The 20536-nt window shown below is 45.9% G+C and overlaps 1 protein-coding gene, 1 non-coding gene and 1 pseudogene across 2 annotated transcripts in view; all 3 read right to left on the bottom strand.

The window, feature by feature from the left end:
- SPON1 (spondin 1) overlaps positions 1-20536 on the bottom strand; it is a 314673-nt gene that overhangs the window by 21864 nt on the left and 272273 nt on the right. The gene's annotated exons all lie outside the window — the stretch shown is intronic.
- On the bottom strand, positions 1096-2782 carry LOC102283992 (pyruvate dehydrogenase E1 component subunit beta, mitochondrial pseudogene; annotated as a pseudogene).
- TRNAR-CCU (transfer RNA arginine (anticodon CCU)) lies at positions 3591-3663 on the bottom strand. Its single transcript has one exon. It is a non-coding gene; the product is annotated as a tRNA-Arg (tRNA).

Below are 20536 nucleotides of genomic sequence, written 5' to 3'. Positions count from 1 at the left end.
CCTCTGGTTTGGAGCACCTAGTCTATAGCCAGGGAAGGATGGGAGGGTGGGAGATGCCTTAGAGGGGACAGTAACTCAGCTTGGCTTGGGCACCCACTGGGTGGGTGAGGCCCCCAGGGTACCCCCTCTCCCCAGAAGCTCAAAGCCTACTCCAAGCTCAAGCTTCCCTGGTTGGGGGTGGGTCCCGCTTTTGGTCAGAAGAAATACTCTGTGGATATATAAACATCCCCACACTCACAGGTCTGCAGGGAGAGCATTTCCAAGTTCCAACAGAGCGTGTGACACTTCTCCTGGGAGATTGTTTTATTTGTTGACACTGTATCCCTCACTCACTCCTAAGACACATATGCTGAGTGACCAAGGGAAACTGCCCGACGTGAAGTCACGTGTGAGAGGTGACCTGTCTCCTGAAAGCCCAGGCTGGACCCTGTGATTGAGGTTTCCTCGCTCATACGAGGTATGATCAGCTCATACGTGTCCCACACTGAATTCTTTAGCTGCCCCCAGAATACGGCTATTTCTCCAGCAGCCCCACTGAGCACATCCCCAAGCTGCCTGCATCTCTCCACCTCTCACCCCCTCACAGCTGCCAGGCTCCAAGATCCACTGTGTTCACAGTCTTAGCCTCTCTTAAGTCCTTCCATGGTCTCCTCACTAGTTGCCCTGGCTCCAGCATCTTCTTATTTTTCCCCAGACCACCCTCCACATTGGTGCAAAACTGACCACATTCACTGCCTGCCTAAACCCCGCAACAGCTCCCCATAACTTCCATGCTGACTTCCTTTTTCTTTTAAAAGTACGAATTCCTTTATTCCTCATCACAACAGTCTAACAGTAAATGTAGGTTGTATGCTTTTATTTTTACATTTAAGTTATCCTTTTTAGGATATATCTTTCATCAGGACTCTGCCGCATTTAAACCTTGTCCTTCTAGTGAGAGGGTAAAATTGTATATGAATCTTATTCAGAGAACTTGGCTGCTTGTAGCAGACTAAAAGAGCATGGAACTTAGGCAGGAGAGTCCACAAACACATTTAAACTTCTTCCCAGTACAAAAACATCCACTGTTGCTTTTAGAGATAATTTTACAAATCAGAAGGTCTTACAGGATAGTCCAGCTGAAGTGTCAGCAAGTATTTTAAGTAAATCCCAATGACCTGAAATTCAAGTCCAGGCTAGATATTTAGTGTTTTCTTTATTGCAGATATGAAGTCTTTAACCTGAGGTACAGAGTTGTCTTCTAGAATCTGCATGAGGCACAGGGACCTCATTGGCGGTGACATGAGCTGTAGGAGCATCCAGGAAATTGAACACAGGACCCTCCATCATCCTGGCACAGATTGCAGCTCCTACTGCCAACTGTGACCAGCCTCCTTCCACAATAACAAGGTGACTGGTCTGCATGACATTGGTTTCTCTTGTTTCAATGTCCATTGGTCTGATGGTCTGCAAATGTATCAGCTCATACTCAAGTCCCTCTTTAGATAGCACTGCTGAGCTTCTAAGCAGTGGCTGACAGGTCTGGCATGAGAAGCTATGGTTGCACGTGTACCCTGCCTTTCTAGTTTGGCTTTTCCTATAGGGATCAGATAATCTTTTGACTGCGCTCCTGGGGAAGTTCAAAAGGAACTTTATACATCAGTTCACCTCCAGCACCACCACTGGACTTACCCTGAATGGCAGATTTAATAAGTCCTTTTGCATCCTCTGAATTCTAGGGACTGACCGCCTTCAAGCCTGGGAGGTGCTCATACCAGGCAGCAAAGCACTGGGAGTGCTGGGCAGCTACGCCTGCGGGGGCGCCACTGGGCGCCCTGAAGACTAAGGGCACTGGCTGAAGGCCTCCTGATGCGTAACAGGTCTTGGTAGCTGAGTTTATAACCTGGTAAATGGCTTGCATAGAGAAACTGAAGAGCATAAATTCACAAATGGGCCTTAACCCAGCCAGAACTGCACCTACAGCAATTCCAGCAAAACCCGACTCAGATACAGGAGTATCTATGATCCTCTTATCTCCATATTCTTTCCACAGGCCTCAACTAACCCCATCGTACAGGGCAACTTCTTCCCCAAGTAGAAATACCTTCCCAGCTCTTTCCGTCTCCTCCTCCATACCTTGATTTATAGCCTCATGAACTGTTACCTGCAGTGTGGCCAGTGTGGTCTGGGGGAACCCCTCCTCAGCAGACCAGAGACCTGGTCAAGGAGTCTCCGCACCAACCCAGCAACCATGGCCATCCTGACCATGTCCTCTGCCTGCTGCCGAAACCACAGGGATTTCTTAATTCCCAAGTTTCGCCTACATGGCCTGCATCATCTAGTTTTTTCCTTTGATTTTTAATTTCAGAATAATACATGCTTTTTGTGGGAAAATTTAGCATCACAGAAGCACAGTGTAAATGCTGAGCTCTCCACTCTAGCATCTATCCTGCCTTCTGCCACCTCCCTCTCCAGCATGTTACAGTGTGGTACATATCATCCCAGATCTTTTACTATACTTAGGTACAACACGCGTGTGTGTGTGCATGAACATTAGATATGGCCTTTCCCATGAAAACTGCATCATATTGAAATCTCATTCTGCACCATGATTTTTACATTTTCCCCTTACTATCATATCATGAAAAACTTTCCTTGTCGGTACCTGTGACATCAGAGCTTTCCTTTTGTTGATTTTGAGAGTGTTTGAGATTCTCAAACTAGGGTAAGCCAGGTCAAGACTAAGAAAAAGGAAATCCAAGCATGAGATCCAAGTTATGAGATACTGTCTGATGACAGTCCTTTTGCCCTTGAAGAAATACTTTACTAAAAAAAGTAAGGACTTTCCTGGTGGTGCAGTGGATAAGAATCTGCCTGCCCGTGCAGGGGACTTGGATTTGATCCCTGATCTGGGAAGATCCCACATGCTGCGGAGCAACTAAGCCCACGCTCTACAACTGCTAAACCTGTGTGTTCCAGGGCCCACAGGCTACCACAGCTGAAGCTCTCACTCCTGTAGCCTGTGCTCTGCAGCAAGAAGCCACCACAGTGAGAAGCCTGAGCACTGCCACGATGAGTAGCCCTCGCTCCCACAACGAGAGAAAGCCCACATGCAGTAAGGAAGACCCAGTGCAACCAAATAAATAAAAATAATAATAAAAAAAAGTCAATGTGGGTGGAGTTAAGGGGCCACTAGGTTAGCTGGCTGGCCCTGCAGACATACCTCGTATTACAACGAAACCTTGGTTGTCAAATTGCAACTAATGACATTGATTTTGCCTTTGTAGTATATAACTCAGAAATTGTCGAGGCTCTCCATTAGTGTTTATTTATGGTACTGGCATTCTATCTGTACCTTTTAGAGCCATGGAGGCTCCAAGGATGGTTGTCCATGGGTGCAGGCCTTAGAACAGCTTCTTCCTGTCCGCTGTTTCATCTTATGGTTACATACCATCTGCATGTTTGTGTTATCCAATGAAATAAGAGCACAGGAACCATTTGGAAAAATGTATTTGAGAAACTAAACATTTTTCTTTCTTTTTCAAAAAGAATGTTTCATTCATGTATTTATTTTGCTGCACCTGGTCTTAGTTGTGGCATATGAGATCTATTTCCCTAACCAGGGCTCGAACCTGGGCTCCCTGCATCAGGAGTACAGAGTCTTAGCCGCTGGGCCACCAGGGAAGTCCTGACATAGTTTTCTTAAAGTAGAACCAAAGCTTTTCAGGATTGGAGAGAGTCTGGCCTGTTCGCAGCCAAATCCAAGTGCTGTGGAACCTTAGTAAATTGGTGGGAAAGCAAAGCCACACCATTTTTGTTTGTTTTTAATGTATGTGTAGAATTCTATAGCATGGATGTTCTCTTATGTAGCTGGTATTATTGGTGGATATTTGTTTCTATACATGATGCTCTACTGAACACTTGTGAATGTACTTCTTTATAAGTTCCTATGTCATAAATTTCCAAGAATGATCAAACAATGAAGCAAATTGACAATTTTGGTGGCACCTACCAAACTGTCCTCCAAATGTCTGTACCAACTGATACTTCTTCAAGTACGTGTGTGTGCCAGTGTTTTTGCAACTTTGGGCACACTGGATGCTATCAATCTTTTTCATCTTTACTAATCCAGCAGGCAGGAAAGTAGCGTGGTTGCAGACATAAGCCCTAGTTATTATACCTGAATTCAAACCCTGACTGCACCGTGACTAGCTCTGTGTCTTTTAGTGAGACTCTGACTTCCTTTAGCTTTCTCATCTCTGAAATGTTGAGTTAAAAAGTGTGTCTACCGCATAGTGTTGTTAGGGGGACAAAATGACATAATTCAAGTAATGTGCTAATCCTGTGCCTGTATTAGCATCAATACTCGTTACTATTCTTATTCTTTTTTTATTTAGATAAAAAATGTTGATTTTTATTTATTTGGCTGCACTGGGTCTTAGTTGCAACATGGAGGATCTAGTTCCCCGATCAGGGATCAAACCTGGGTCCCCTGCATTGGTAGTGAGAGTCTTAGCCACTGGACCACAAGAAGAGTCCCTATTCTTATTCACATTTAGGCCACGCTGGTATTAGAACCGATTTGTACCGCCTGAGTACAGAGAATGGAGTACCCAGGGACAGCTGCAAAGCCGTGAAGCCTCAGGAGAACGTCCCCTTATTTAAAGGTTCATGTAGCTGGGAGAGCCTTGGATGGGGCACTGGGGGACCAGGTATTTTACATTCTGAAGACTGAAGGACCTAAATTCAGAGCAAGCAACCCAAACTTCAGACTTAAATGAAAAACTCCTTTAACAAGTCTCTAAGGCCCAGAAAGGATCTTTTAAGAATCCTTATAGCCCTTATCCATCTCCCACAGGACTGTTTTCAAACAAAGTATTTCAGGGCACTCACAGTTCACACCTCATCTGCATGATGTTAGCACTTTCCCAGAACTATGCCAATTAAAATAAAAGTCCTCCAAGAAAGGACAGGGTACTCATGTCCACCTTCACAGGGATGCGTTCTCTCATTTTGCTTTTGTAAACATATTGTTATGGTCTTACAGCTGTACTCACACTTCCATCTGCATGAACCAAATGGGAATCACACAGCCTAAATCAGGCCAGGGGCTGAGGTCAGGTTTGGAGAAAGGGGGGTTTGTGGAAACAGGTCTGGGACAGGTCAGAGGCAGAAATCACATGGATATCAAGAGATGTCAAGTCTGAGTAGAGCAGAGAGGCAGAACGTGGCTCTGGCGGGCCAGGGCGGTTTCTCTGAACAAGCCTTACCCCACACTGACCCTCCATGCCCTCCAGAACCAGCTCCAGAAGCAGGAAAGGTCAGTCATCTCATCCACGCTCACAGTAACACGTGAGGCTGTCCCCTCCACCCTGCCTCACCCTTCACCTCCTCTTTGTTCCTATACCTTCCCAGCTCCTATCTTTTGTCTTTGTCTCGCAGTTCTGAACTACAACCTGCTTCCTCATTCTAAGGCCCTCTGATGCTGGGAGGGATTGGGGGCAAGAGGAGAAGGGGACGACAGAGGATGAGATGGCTGGATAGCATCACTGACTCAATGGATGTGAGTCTCAGTGAACTCTGGGAGTTGGTGATGGACAGGGAGGCCTGGTGTGCTGCGATTCATGGGGTCGCAAAGAGTCAGACACGACTGAGTGACTGATCTGATCTGAATGCTCTGGGCAGCACCGAGGCTAAACTTCCTCACCATCGCAGGTCCTTCCCTAGATCAGCAAGAAGAGAAATGGGATGCAATCCACGTCACAGAGCAGAAGGAACGGAAACAAGTAGAAACAAACAATGACCACAGGAATCTGGTTTCTAGGTGCTAGGCACCTTGAGAATTACCTGATATCTAATATCTTGTTCCCTGGAGAAGGAAATGGCAACCCAGTCCAGTATTCATACCTGGTGAACCCCATGGACAGAGGAGCCCGAAGGGCTACTGTCTGTCTATGGGGTTGCAAAGAGTCAGACATGACTGAAGCAACTTAGCATGCAGTATCTCATTAAATTCTTAGGATGCATCCTCAAGGAAGGTATATACTTTTTAATCCTCAGAAACACATTTCTTTGGCCAAATTAGGTACAGGTTAGTCAGTGCAGGTCCAGAGTTCAAACCTCAGCCTGACTCTGGAGACCACGTTTGTCAGCCTGTGAATGCAGGTGGAGGGGGCAGGAGGGTGAGGCTCTCTTGGAAAAGGCCCCACTCCTGCCTCTTGCCCCCAACATTCCCTGCTCTCCTCACCCCCACCGGGCTTCTGCTGTCCTTCAGGGCATGTCCTACTGTACCCTGAGTTCTGAAAATTGCAGCCTCATGGGTGGGGGTGGAGGAGGAGGAGGAAGGATTCTCAAACAGTTTCACGATGCTGTTCATGTTAATGCTGTCCTGAGAACTGCTTCTGCCAAAGAAGGGGGCGGACAGGGTCCTTGAGTTGGAGAGACACCACTGCTACTAAAGGGAAGGGAAGCCGATGACCCTAAATGCGTTTCCCCATGTATCAGCTCGCTTCTTAGGAAAACCTTTGGGAATTGCTACCATTTCCTTCTGCAGATGAGGAAACTGAGGGCCAGGGAGGTCACGTGACTTGTAAAGACCATCTGGTAATCATGGTTCCTATACAGACGTGCCTGACTCCAAAGCTCAAGCTCTTTCCACTTTCCCTCACGATTCCTCCTCTCCAGCTCCCTCTCACCACCGCCCCCCCGCCCCCACCATTTTGCTTGTTTTTCGGTGAGATCATGGCTGCCCCTGGTTGATAGTTTTCTCCACGGAGCCCTTGCTGTGAGGCACAGGGTCACTCGATTCCCTCTGGAAGGGCAGCGCCTGTCATCTTGCGTAAAGACCCAGTGAGCCGTGTTTGGTTCCATTATTTGCTTCTACCCTTTCCCAGAGTTTCCACTAACCACCCATAAAAAATATCAGTCCTGATGGCTTCCACCTCTGAGGGGGACTTTTTCATCCTTGCATGAGTGTCCTCGTGAAGAGCAGCAGGAAATGAGCCTTTTTATGAGGCGATAATGGAGCCAGAAGCATCTTTAAAATCAATTGTGCCTAACACGTCCTCCCATCATTTCAACAGGTTCTGGGTTTAGTGGGTCATAAATAAAAACAGACAGCTCACATTCAGTGAGCTCTACAGTTTGCCCATGGTCTCCTGTGGGCTGTACCATAGTCTTCTGAGGAAGGCAGGCAAGTGGTCCCCCTTTCTCACAGGAAGTGAGTGAGACTCGCCTCTCTCCCTGCCAAAGGTCAGTGCCCAGCTTGTAGTTTCCGTGACCGTCTGACACAGCTGCTCACTCCCTCTGCCTTGAAACACCTTCTGGCCTAGCTCCTGCTGCCTTTTCATTTTCTCCTCACCTCGTTCTTTCTCAGCCTCCTGTGCTGACCCTCTTCATCTTTCTGCAAACACTGAAGTGTCCCTGGCCTCAAGCTCTCCGTGCTCTTCTCTTTTCTAGCCACACTGCCTTAGCGATCTCTCTTGTCCCATGCCTTAAAATATGAGTTACGTATATACTGAAGACGCCTAAACCGCCATCTTCACCTCGTCCCCGCCTCTGAACTCCATCTTGTATACCAGCTGCCTGACACTTTCATCTGGATGTTGAATTGGTATCTCAAATTCAGTGTGTCTGAAACCAAGTTCCTGATCTTCCCCTCCTCAAACCTGTGTGTGTGCTTAGTCACTCAGTTGTGTCCAATTCTTTTGTGACCCTGTGGACAATAGTCCACTAGGCTCCTCTGTCCATGGGCTTCTCTAGGCAACAATATTGGAGTGGGTAGCCATTCCCTTCTCCAGGAGATCTTCTCCACCCAGGCAGCAAACCCAGGTCTCCTGCATTGCAGGCAGATTCTTTACTGTCTGAGCCACCAGGGAAGATGCCCTCCTCTCCAAATCTGGCTTCTCTCATTGTAAACATCGCATTAAATGGCTAAGCCATCCTTCTAGTTTATCAACCTTGATGCTTCTCTCACTCCACATCCGATTCTTCGGCACATCTGTCAACTGCACTTCTAAAATGCATTTTTGAGCCAACAACTGTGTCTCACCATCGTTGGAGCAGGGGCTGGACGGTACCTCCCTGCATCCCTGGCACCATCTTGGTCCAAGCCACGAGGTATCATCATTAACTAGGATTAAATGTGTTGCAACTGCTTCCTGGCTGGTCTCTCTGCCTCTTCCCTCACCTTCTTCCAGGCTCTTCTTCACGCAGTAGCCGCATCATGCCGTTTTTCTTGTCAAAATCCTCTAATGGTATCACGTTGCACAGGAAATGGGGACCTTGGCCATGGCTGCCATGGCCCCTCATGATCTGCTCTGCCTCCCTGTTACCTCACCAGCTTCCTCTTTTATTACTCGCCCTTTTGCTCACTTTGCTCCAGCCACCTGGACATCTCCTCAGATATGCTAGACACACTTAGCACTTACAGATCCCTGAGCCTGGGGAGATGTCCTCTTAGATACTAGAGCACTCGTTCCTCTGCCTCCTCTAGGTCTTTGCTCAAATGTCACCTTCTCAGTGAGGCCTCTGCTGACCACACGATTCAAAATAGCAATTCCCTGCCCCTTCCTCAACCTGGCACCCTGCTCTCACTTTATCTGATTGTCTTTTCTCCATAACATTTGTCACCATCTGGTATACTAAGATACCCTAGAGGAGGGCATGGCAACCCACTCCAGTATTCTTGCCTGGAGAATCCCCATGGACAGAGGAGCCTGGCAGACTACAGTCCATAGGGTTGCGAAGAGTTTGACATGACTGAAGCGACTTAACGCACACAGTATCCTATGCATTTTGCTTTCTTACTTTTTATCTTTTCTACTTTTACTAGAATAGGCATTTTCTATGGGCAAAGGCTTTGTCTATTCTGCTCACTCACTGCTGTACTATCAGTGTTTAGAGTGTGCTCAATCAATCTTTGCTTTTTTTTTAAGTTTTTTTTTTTTTGATGTGGACCACTTTTAAAGTCTTCACTGAGTTTGTTACAATATTGTTTCTGTTTTGTTTTGTTTTGTTTTGTTTTTTTGGGCACAAGACAAATGCGATCTTAGTTCCCCAACCAGGGCTCAAACCCACATCCCCTGCATTGGGAGAGATGTCTTAACCTCTGGACCACTAGAGAGGTCCCCGTCTTTGCTGTTTGAATGAGAGGCTGTGATGAGGAAGCGTCTGGTGTCTTTCTGAGTCCCAGGACTCTATGGCACAGTGTGGAGCCAGAGCTGAGTAAAGTGACACCAACAGACATGGGCACTGAGCTAGTGGGCACTGGGTGAGCTGTGGCGAGTGCCAACCAGAGACCTGGCACTAATAAAAGGAAGAGGAAGGGATAGGGCCTCCTTAGGACCCACAGTCAGCTGCAAGGCTCTGAGTCTGCCTCAGATGCACGCCCCAGTGACCTAGGCTGACTGTTTATAAGTGCCGAGAGCCCACCTTGCACCCTGGAAGCTGCTGCCATCATAAGCTACTGTCTGATCAGCTATTTAAAAGCCAGAGAAGGTATCTGAAGCCCATGAACAGACCTGTAATAAGGTGATGTGGTTTCACAGAAGCATTTCAAATTCAATTTCTTTTTATTTCTTTTCAAACACAGCCTGTAATTCTGATAGGAAAATTGCATAATGCCCGTAGATAATAGTTTTCCAGCAAGATGGTTTTGTGAAAGCAGCTTGGTGTTTCTGATGCAGGAGAGGAAGGGCCCATCAGAGAGAGCTGCCTGGGCCCGCCCACTGCCCTCGCACCCACACCTGTCTCTGGCACTGTGAGGACGGGCATCACCCCATGACCTGAGGGAGAGGCCAGGCTTCTGTGTGCCTCTGTTACCACAGGCATCAATTCAGCTTGTTCTTTGGTGACCAAAGTGCCAATCCTGGGCTTAACCTCCCTTTTGGACTTTCATGTATCCGTTAGGATTATGAAAGTCTGCCTCTCCTCTGATTCAGCAGGGAGCTGAAGGGGTAGATGGAGCCTGTCTGTACTTCCCATCCCAGCCCCTCTTCCCCACCTTCTGCCCTATCTCCAGCACTTAGAAAAACATTAGTGCTGGGGTTGGAGCAGAGAAGTAAAAAAGGGGCCAGGCCAGGAAAGATTCTGACATCAGCCAGGGGAGAGCAGGCTGAGCTGGGCTGTCTGCTTCCAACAGGTGGGGACTCCAAGGAAGTCGGGCTGGAGCCAGGAAGGGAGGAAGAGCCAAGCCAGCACCTATAAGGCAACCTGTAAAGGGCCTTGACCCTAACCCTGCCCCTGGGAGCATCTTGTGGGGTGTGTGTGTGTGTGTGCGTCTCTTAAGTGAAGTGAAAGTGAAGTCGCTCAGTCGTGTCTGACTCTTTGAGACCCCGTGGACTGTATCCTACCAGGTTCCTCCAAACATGGGATTCTATAGGCAAGAATACTGGAGTGGGTTGCCATTTCCTTCTCTAGGGGATCTTCCTGACCCAGGGATCAAACCTGGCTCTCCCGGATTGCAGGCAGATGCTTTACCCTCTGAGCCACCAGGGAAGCCAAAGGTGTAGCATTTGACATCGCTTGCTCCTCTTCCCTGTCTCTCCCTCCCCACCTTCCTCTGAAGACAGTTCCCATCTAGTCCTGGGAGCCATTATGAGGGCAGGGGCTGAACTGTGTTCCCCTCTGTGTCCCCAGCACTGGCTGGTCTGGGGAGTGATACAGGGGATGATTAAGAATGAATAATGGATTAGTTAATTAAACAATTAATTAATGACAAGCTAGAGGAAGTCTCTGGTCTTCACTGCCCTCTCAGGGGTTCTTAGGGGCACCCTTGCAAGTGCTATGAACTTGGATGCTGCTGCAGGGCTTCTGAGTAGACAGTGAGGATTCTGCTGACTATGGTGGGGGAGTAAACTGTAGGAGGGCAGGCAGGACCCAGGGAGGCCGGTCAGGTGACACGGGATCATGAGAGAGCAATGGCAGGGGTGGGAAGATGTCAGATGCAAGACATTATTTTAAAGGAAGAAGCAACAGGATCTGCTGGTGGATTGGACGTGGGGTGTAAAACAGAGGGGTCAAGGATGACTCTGAATGGAGGTGTCATGTAGGCAGTTGGATACATGAGGCTGGGGTTCAATGGAGTAGTCCAGGCAGGAGGTGAATTTGAGTCATTAGTGTATAGGTGTTAGTTCTAGAAGGTCTTGTAGGTCATCATAGAACTGTTCAACTTCAGCTTCTTCAGCATTACTGGTTGGGGCATAGACTTGGATTACTGTGATACTGAATGGTTTGCCTTGGAAATGAACAGAGATCATTCTGTTGTTTCTGAGATTGCATCCAAGGACTGCATTTCAGACTCTTTCGCTGACTATGAGGGCTACTCCATTTCTTCTAAGGGATTCTTGCCCACGGTCATCTGAGTTAAATCCACTCATTCCAGTCCATTTTAGTTTGTTGATTCCTAAAATGTCGATGTTCACTCCTGCCATCTCCTGTTTGACCACTTCCAATTTGCCTTGATTCAGGGACCTAACATTCCAGGTTTGTATGCAATATTGTACTTTACAGCATCAGACTTTACTTCCATCACTGGTCACATCCACAACTGGGTATTGTTTTTGCTTTGACTCTGTCTCTTCATTCTTTCTGGAGTTATTTCTCCACTCTTCTCCAGTAGCGTATTGGGCACCTACCGACCTGGGGAGTTCATCTTTCAGTGTCCTTTCTTTTTGCCTTTTCATACTGTTCATGGGGTTCTCAAGGCAAGAATACTGAAGAGGTTTGCCATTCCCTTCTCCAGTGGACCACATTTTGTCAGAACTCTCCACCACGACCCGTCCATCCTGGGTGGCCCTACACGGCATGACTCATAGTTTCATTGAGTTAGATTAGGCTGTGGTCCATGTGATCAGTTTGATTAGTTTTCTGTGACTGTGGTTTTCATTCTCTCTGCCCTCTGATGGATAAGGATAAGAGGCTTATGGAAGCTTCTTGATGGGAGAGACTGAGTGGGAAACTGGGTCTTGTTCTGATGGGCAGGGCCATAACTCAGTAACTCTTTAATCCAATTTTCTGTTGTTGGGTGGGGCTGTATTCCCTCTCTGTTGTTTGACCTGAAGCCAAACTATGGTGGAGGTAATGAAGTTAATGGCGACCTCCTACAAAAGGTCGGGTGCACGCACTTCCCCAATCAATGCCCCCGACCCTGCAGCAGGCCACTGCAGACCCACACCTCCTCCAGAGACTGGAATGCAAAAGTAGGAAGTCAAGAGATACCTGGAGTAACAGGCAAATTGGGCCTTGGAGTACAAAACAAAGCAGGGCAAAGTCTAACAAGGTTTTGTCAAGAGAACCCACTGGTCATAGCAAACACCCTCTTCCAACAACACCAAGAGAAGACAACACATGGACATTGCCAGATGTCAATACTGAAATCAGATGGATTATATTCTTTGCAGCCAAAGATGGGGAAGCTCTATACAGTCAGCAAAAATAAGACTGGGAGCTAACTGTGGCTCAGATCATGAACTACTTATTTCCAAACTCAGACTTAAATTAAAGAAAGTTGGAAAACACCAGGCCATTCAGGTATGACCTAAATCAAATCCTTTATGATTATACAGTAGAAGTGACAAATATATTCAAGGGATTAGATCTGATAGAGTGCCTGAAGATCTATGGATGGAGGTTTGTGACATTGTACAGTAGGCAGGGATCAAGACCATACCCAAGAAAAAGAATTGCAAAAGGCCTCTGATGAGGCCTTATAAATAGCTGAGAAAAGAAGAGAAGCTAAAGGCAAAGAAGAAAAGGAAAAATATACCCACCTAAATGCAGAGTTCTGAATAGCAAGGAGAGATAAGACAGCCTTCCTAAGTAATCAGTGCAAAGAAATACAGGAAAACAACAGAGTAGGAAAGACTAGAGATCTCTTCAAGAAAATTAGAGATACCAAGGGAACATTTCATGCAAAGATGGGCACAATAAAGGACAGAAATGGTATGGACCTAACAGAAGCAGAAGATATTAAGAAGAGGTGGCAAGAATACACAGAAGAACTTTACAAAAAAAAAAAACCTTCATGACCCAGATAACCATGATGGTGTGATCACTCACCTCGAGCCAGATATCTTGGAATGTGAAGCCAAGTGGGCCTTAGGAAGCATCACTATGAACAAAGCTAGTGGAGGTGATGGAATTCCACTTGAGCTATTTCAAATCCTAAAAGATGATGCTGTGAAAGTGCTACATTCAATATGTCAGCAAATTTGAGAAACTCAGCAGTGGCCACAGGACTGGAAAAGGTCAGTTTTCATTCTAATCCCAAAGAAAGGCAATGCCAAAGAATGCTCAAACTACTGCACAATTGCACTCATCTCACACGCTAGCAAAGTAATGTTCAAAATTCTCCAAGCCAGGCTTCAGCAATATGTGAACCGTGAACTTCCAGACGTTCAAGCTGGTTTTAGAAAAGGCAGAGGAACCAGAGATCAAATTGCCAACATCCATTGGATCACTGAAAAAGCAAGAGAGTTTCAGAAAAACATCTACTTTTGCTTTATTGACTATGCCAAAGCCTTTGACTGTGTGGATCACAATAAACTGTGGAAAATTCTTAAAGAGATGGGAATACCTGACCACCTGACCTGCCACCTGAGAAATTTGTATGCAGGTCAAGAAGCAACTGGACATGTTAGAACTGGACATGGAACAACAGACTGGTTCCAAATTGGGAAAGAAGTACATCAAGGCTGTATACTGTCACTCTTCTGATTTAACTTGTATGCAGAGTACATCACGTGAAATGCCAGGCTGGATGTAGCACACGCTGGAATCAAGATTGCCGGGAGAAATATCAATAACCTCAGATATTCAGAGGACACCATCATTATGGCAGAAAGTGAAGAACTGAAGAGCCTCTTAATGACAGTGAAAGAGTAGGAAAGAGGAGGAAAAAGTGACAGTGAAAGACAGTGAAAGAGGAGGAAAAATTTGGCTTAAAACTCAACATTCAGAAAACTAAGATCGTGGCATCTGGTCCCATCACTTCATGGCAAATAGATGGGGAAACAGTCGAAACAGTGGCTGACTTTATTTTTCTGGGCTCCAAAATCACTGCAGTTGGTGACTGCAGCCATGAAGTTAAAAGACGCTTGCTCCTCAGAAGAAAAGCTATGACCAACCTAGACAACGTACTAAAAAAACAAGACGTTACTTTGCCAACAAAGGTCCGTCTAGTCAAAGCTGTGGTTTTTCCAGTGGTCATGAATGGATGTGAGAGTTGGATGACAAAGAAAGCTGAATGCTGAAGAATTGATGCTTTTGAACTGTGGTGTTGGAGAAGACTCTTGAGAGTGTCTTGGACTGCAAGGAGATCCAACCAGTCAATCCTAAAGGAAGTCAGTCCTGAATATTCACTGGAAGGACTGATGCTGAAGCTGAAACTCCAATACTTTGGCCACCTCATTCGAAGAACTGACTCACTAGAAAAGACCCTGATGCTGGGAAAGATTGAAAGCAGGAGGAGAAGGGGATGACAGAGAATGAGATGGTTGGATGGCATCACCGACTCAATGGACATGAGTTTGAGTAAGCTCTGGGAATTGGTGATGGACAGGGAAGCCTGGTGTGCTGCAGTCCATGGGGTTGCAAAGATTCAGACATGACTGAACTGAACTGAACTGAGTGTATAGGTGCTTGTCAAAGTCAAGAGGCAGAGAACCTGGGCAGTGAGTGTAGATAGACAAGAGGGTGGGAAGAGCCAGAGAGGGAACAGCCAGAGAGACAGGAGGATACTAGAACTTGCCCCCAGGGCCTCTTCCGAGCCCTTGTGCTGCCTCCACTGCCCCCACTCACTGCCCCCAGGTACAGTCCCACACTGCAGCCAGCCCTGGTACCCGCTCACTGCTGCCACCACTGCCCCTCTGGTCACTTCTGGAAATTCAACTGAAGAAAGGGCTTCCTTGATAACTCAATTGGTAAAGAATCCACCTGCAATGCAGGAGACCATGGTTCGATCCCTGGGTCAAGAAGATCCCTTGGAGAAGAGATAGGCTATCCACTCCAGTATTCTTGGGCTTCCCTTGTGGCTTAGCTGGTAAAGAATCCTCCTGCAATGCAGGAGACCTGAGTTTGATCCCTGGGTTGGAAAGATCCCCTGGAGAAGGGAAAGGCTACCCACTCCAGTATTCTGGCCTGAAGAATTTCATGGACTGTATAGTCCAGGGAGTCTCAAAGAGTTGGACATGACTGAGTGACTTTCACTTCACTTTAGGAAAGCCAGTGGAGCCAGCAAGCCCAGACAGCCCTTTTCAGAAAGACAGTTGGCTGGAAGGGAGAAATCAAGTAAAATAGTAGTAGCAGGAAGGACATGTGACTATTTCTTAGAAGATGAGTGACATTAGAGCAAGTTTGCATGGAGGAGGATATCATCCCATAAAACAAGAGAAAGTGTTGTTACAGGAGAGAGAGAGGGGCACTTGTAGGCTTGAGATCCTTAAAAATAACGATGACCCTATATGCGAGACAGAAAAAGAGAAACAGATATAAAGAACAGACTTTTGGACTCTGTGGGAGAAGACGAGGGTGGGATGATTTGAGAGAATAGCATTGAAACATGTATATTACCATATGTGAAATAGATCGCCAGTCCAAGTTCGATGCATGAGACAGGGCATTCAAAGCTGGTGCAGTGGGACAACCCCGAGGGATGGGATGGGGAGGGAGGTAGGAGGGGGGTTCAGGATGGGGAACACATGCACACCCATGGCTGATTTATGTCAATGTATGGCAAAAACCACTACAACATTGTACAGTAGTTAGCCTCCAATTAAAACTAATTAATTAATTAAAAAAAAATAAAAGTACGAAAAACATTAAAAAAAAAAAAAAAAGATTGGGAGAGCTGAGATCCAGACCCAAGGTGGAGGGGGCGGGGGCCTTCCAGCCGTCTCAGAAAGATGGAGGAGGAAGACAGTGGACAACAATTACTGATGCTCAATTACAGGCAGTGCTGGGGGCCAACATGAGGATTCACTCGTCCAGCAAATAACTACTGAGTCCCTACTCTGGGCCAGGCTCAGCTCTGGGTGCCAGAGACAGAGCCCTGAACAAACGAGACACCAACTCAACCCCTGCCCTCATGGAGCTTTCCGCCTAGGGCAGGAGGCGGTCCCAAACAAAGGAACAGTGACAGATTGTATGAGACTTGAGTGGCTCCCTGGAGGGAAAAAGTGTGCGGTGGGGGTGGAGGAATGAGAGGGAGGCCAGACTTGGATGGAGAGGGATGTGGCAATTTTCAGTAGAGATATAGGTGCTAGTGTCTATGTAAAGAACCAGGAAAGAACTCTAACAAGATGAAAATATGCCTTACATTACAAAGTGTAAGGATGAAAGTTTTAGTTGCTCAGTTGTATATGATACTTTGTAACCCATGGACTGTAGCACACCAGGCTGCTCTGTCCATGGAATTCTCCAAGCAAGAATACTGGAGTGGCTTGTCATTTCCTTCTCCAGGGGATCTTCTCAACCCAGGGATTGAAGCTGGGTCTCCTGCATTGCAGGCAGATTCTTTTCCATAAAGTAAGGTCCTTTTCATTATAGAGGACTGGAATGCAAAAGTAGGAAGTCAAGAAACACCTGGAATAACAGGCAAATTTGGCCTTGGAGTACGGAATGAAGCAGGGCAAAGGCTAATAGAGTTTTGCCAAGAGAACGCACTGGTCATAGCAAACACCCTCTTCCAACACCACAAGAGAAGACTCTACACATGGATATCACCAGATGGTCAATATTGAAATCAGGTTGATTATCTTTTTTGCAGCCAAAGATGGAGAAGCTCTATACAGTCAGCAAAAACAAGACCAGGAGCTGACTGTGGCTCAGATCATGAACTCCTTATTGCCAAATTCAGACTGAAATTGGAGAAAGTAGGGAAAACCACTAGACCATTCAGGTATGACCTAAATCAAATCCCTTATGATTATACAGTGGAAGTGAGAAATAGATTTAAGGGCCTAGATCTGATAGATAGAGTGCCTGATGAACTATGGACTGAGGTTCGTGACATTGTACAGGAGACAGGGATCAAGACCACCCCCATGGAAAAGAAATGCAAAAAAGCTAAATGGCTGTCTGAGGAGGCCTTACAAATAGCTGTGGAAAGAAGAGAAGCCAAAAGCAAAGCAGAAAAGGAAAGATATAAGCATCTGAGTGCAGAGTTCCAAAGAATAGCAAGAAGAGATAAGAAAGCCTTCCTCAATGATCAATGCAAAGAAATAGAGGAAGACAACAGAATGGGAAAGACTAGAGATCTCTTCAAGAAAATTAGAGATACCAAGGGAACATTTCATGCAAAGATGGGCTCGATAAAGGACAGAAATGGTATGGACCTAATAGAAGCAGAAGATATTAAGAAGAGATGGCAAGAATACACAGAAGAAGTGTACAAAAAAGATCTTCACGACCCAGATAATCACAGTGATGTGATCACTGACCTAGAGCCAGACATCCTGGAATGTGAAGCCAAGTGGGCCTTAGAAAGCATCACTATGAACAAAGCTAGTGGAGGTGATGGAATTCCAGTTGAGCTATTTCAAATCCTGAAAGATGATGCTGTGAAAGTGCTGCACTCAATATGCCAGCAAATCTGGAAAACTCAGCAGTGGCCACATGACTGGAAAAGGTCAGTGTTCATTCCAATCCCAAAGAAAGGCAATGCCAAAGAATGCTCAAACTACCGCACAATTGCACTCATCTCACACGCTAGTAAAGTAATGCTCAAAATTCTCCAAGCCAGGCTTCAGCAATATGTGAACCGTGAACTTCCAGATGTTCAAGCTGGTTTTAGAAAAGGCAGAGGAATCAGAGATCAAATTGCCAACATCTGCTGGATCATGGAAAAAGCAAGAGAGTTCCAGAAAAACATCTATTTCTGCTTTATTGACTATGCCAAAGCCTTTGACTGTGTGCATCACAATAAACTGTGGAAAATTCTGAAAGAGATGGGAATACCAGACCACCTTACCTGCCTCTTGAGAAACCTATATGCAGGTCAGGAAGCAACAGTTAGAACTGGACATGGAACAACAGACTGGTTCCAAATAGGAAAAGGAGGACATCAAGGCTGTATATTGTCACCTGCTTATTTAACATATATGCAGAGTACATCATAAGAAATGCTGGGCTGGAAGAAGCACAAGCTGGAATCAAGATTGCCGGGAGAAATCTCAATAACCTCAGATATGCAGATGACACCACCCTTATGGCAGAAAGTGAAGAGGAACTAAAAAGCCTCTTGATGAAGGTGAAGGAGGAGAGTGAAAAAGTTGGCTTAAAGCTCAACATTCAGAAAACGAAGATCATGGCATCTGGTCCCATCACTTCATGGGAAATAGATGGGGAAACAGTGGAAACAGTGGCAGACTTTATTTTTCTGGGCTCCAAAATCACTGCAGATGGTGACTGCAGCCATGAAATTAAAAGACGCTTACTCCTTGGAAGGAAAGTTATGACCAACCTAGATAGCATATTCAAAAGCAGAGACGTTACTTTGCCAACAAAGGTCCGTCTAGTCAAGGCTATGGTTTTTCCTGTGGTCATATATGGATGTGAGAGTTGGACTGTGACGAAAGCTGAGCGCTGAAGAATTGATGCTTTTGAACTGTGGTGTTGGAGAAGACTCTTGAGAGTCCCTTGGACTGCAAGGAGATTCAAGCAGTCCATTCTAAAGGAGATCAGTTCTGGGTGTTCATTGGAAGGACTGATGCTGAAGCTGAAACTCCAGTACTTTGGCCACCTCATGCGAAGAGTTGATTCATTGGAAAAGACCCTGATGCTGGGGTGGGGGGGGGTTGGTGGCAGGAGGAGAAGGGGACGACAGAGCATGAGATGGCTGGATGGCATCACTGACTCGATGGACTTGAGTTTGAATAAACTCCGGGAGCTGGTGATGGACAGGGAGGCCTGGCATGCTGCAATTTAAGGGGTTGCAAAGAGTCGGACATGACTGAGCCACTGAACTGAACTGAAGGTCTTCAAAATAAAAAAAATTAACACAACAATATCATAGAAATTTAGAGAGAGAGAAGCAAAAAAAAAAAATACATGTAATCCCTCCATCCTAATTTAGCAGCTATCATCAATGAGTATATTCGTTTCTGTATTTGTGTCTTTGTCACATAGTTGAAATCATAGCTCACACACACATTTTCTTTATCCTTGCCATTTCCTTGTATCATGGGAGCCAGACTATTATACAAATAGATTGCTATACAAGTCATTCTGTGCCTTGCTTTTTAATATAGCATATTTTAGAGATAATCTCACCACCAGCATAACTCTTTTAATGAAGAGCCCAAAGATCACATACAAATATAAAAATAAACATGTATATACTTTTGGTATCTTTTTTTTTTTCACACCGCTATATAGTATTTTGGGCTCTTTATCTATTTGTATAATAATCTAGTTACAAAGAAATGTAGAGATACAGAAAATATATGTGCATATGCTTATGTGTGCATGTGTGTGTGTGTGTGTGTGTGCGCGCGTGTGCGTGCATGCTTTTATTTCCATTCACCTAAATTATCTCTGGAAGGAACATAAGAGCTTCACAAAGACAAGGTACCTCAGGGGAGAGGAACTGGGCAACCAGGGAGCAAGAACAACTTTTCACAGATTAACCGTGCTCTGCTTTTGAATTTTGAACCATCCAAGTATATTGCCATTAAAAAAAGTCAGGAGGAAAAGCTACTCCAAGGCTGCTCACTGTGGCTTTCTCATCTGGAGAAATACCCACGAAGGCTTTGGAGGGAGCATTTGTGAGACAAGCACGGAGGGCAAATGTGGTGGGAAGGACATCTAGAGGTGGTGGACTGGGAGCCAGGGCAGCAGCCGAGAAGGCGGGAAGAGGGGACAGAAGTGCCCGCAGAGGGACGGAATTGATAAGACATCTGATGGGTTCCTTACTTGACTGTTTTAAAGGCTGTTGGATTTTGTTATCCTTTGGTAGTGTTGTGTAGTTGCCAAGTTGTGTCTGACTCTTTTGAGACCCATGGACTGTATCCCACCAGGCTCCTCTGTCCATGGGATTTCCCAGGCAAGAATACTGGAATGGGTTGTTAAACCTTCTTATTTTTAAAATAAAAGCTGTTTCAAAAAGAAACAAGAATTGATTTGCATACCAACATCTCCCTCTTCTCTCTCCCCTCAGAGACTGTCAGCCGGTTTTGCTGGGTCCTTACATATAATAACATTTTGCTTCATCATCTCCCTCCATCTACTGATTTCCATAAAAAGCTTTCAAATTATTAAGTAATGAAGCTCTAAATGACCTGGAGGAGGGAGAAGCCAGCTGCCTCAAGGTGCTCAGCACGTTAGCATCAAATCAGTTTCCAGAAGTGTCGATCTCTTAAACGGTGCTATTTAAATGCAAAGGAACAGCTTGATCAGCTGTAAAGCTTAACTCTTTTCATTCCTGAGCCCCCCAAATACTCACAGAGGTTTGGGGAGACACTGGGGACGGAAAAGAAATTGTGTGTCTAGTGGACATGGAAGGCGTGTCCCTACCAGGAAATTAGGGTCACACACACACAGCTGGGCTCTGCCAGACTTC

This window comes from Bos mutus, chromosome 15 (assembly GCF_027580195.1).
Source record: "Bos mutus isolate GX-2022 chromosome 15, NWIPB_WYAK_1.1, whole genome shotgun sequence".
Taxonomy (NCBI): Eukaryota; Metazoa; Chordata; class Mammalia; order Artiodactyla; family Bovidae; genus Bos; species Bos mutus.
Note: the sequence above shows the minus strand (reverse complement) of the source record. Positions and strands in the feature narration are given on the sequence as shown.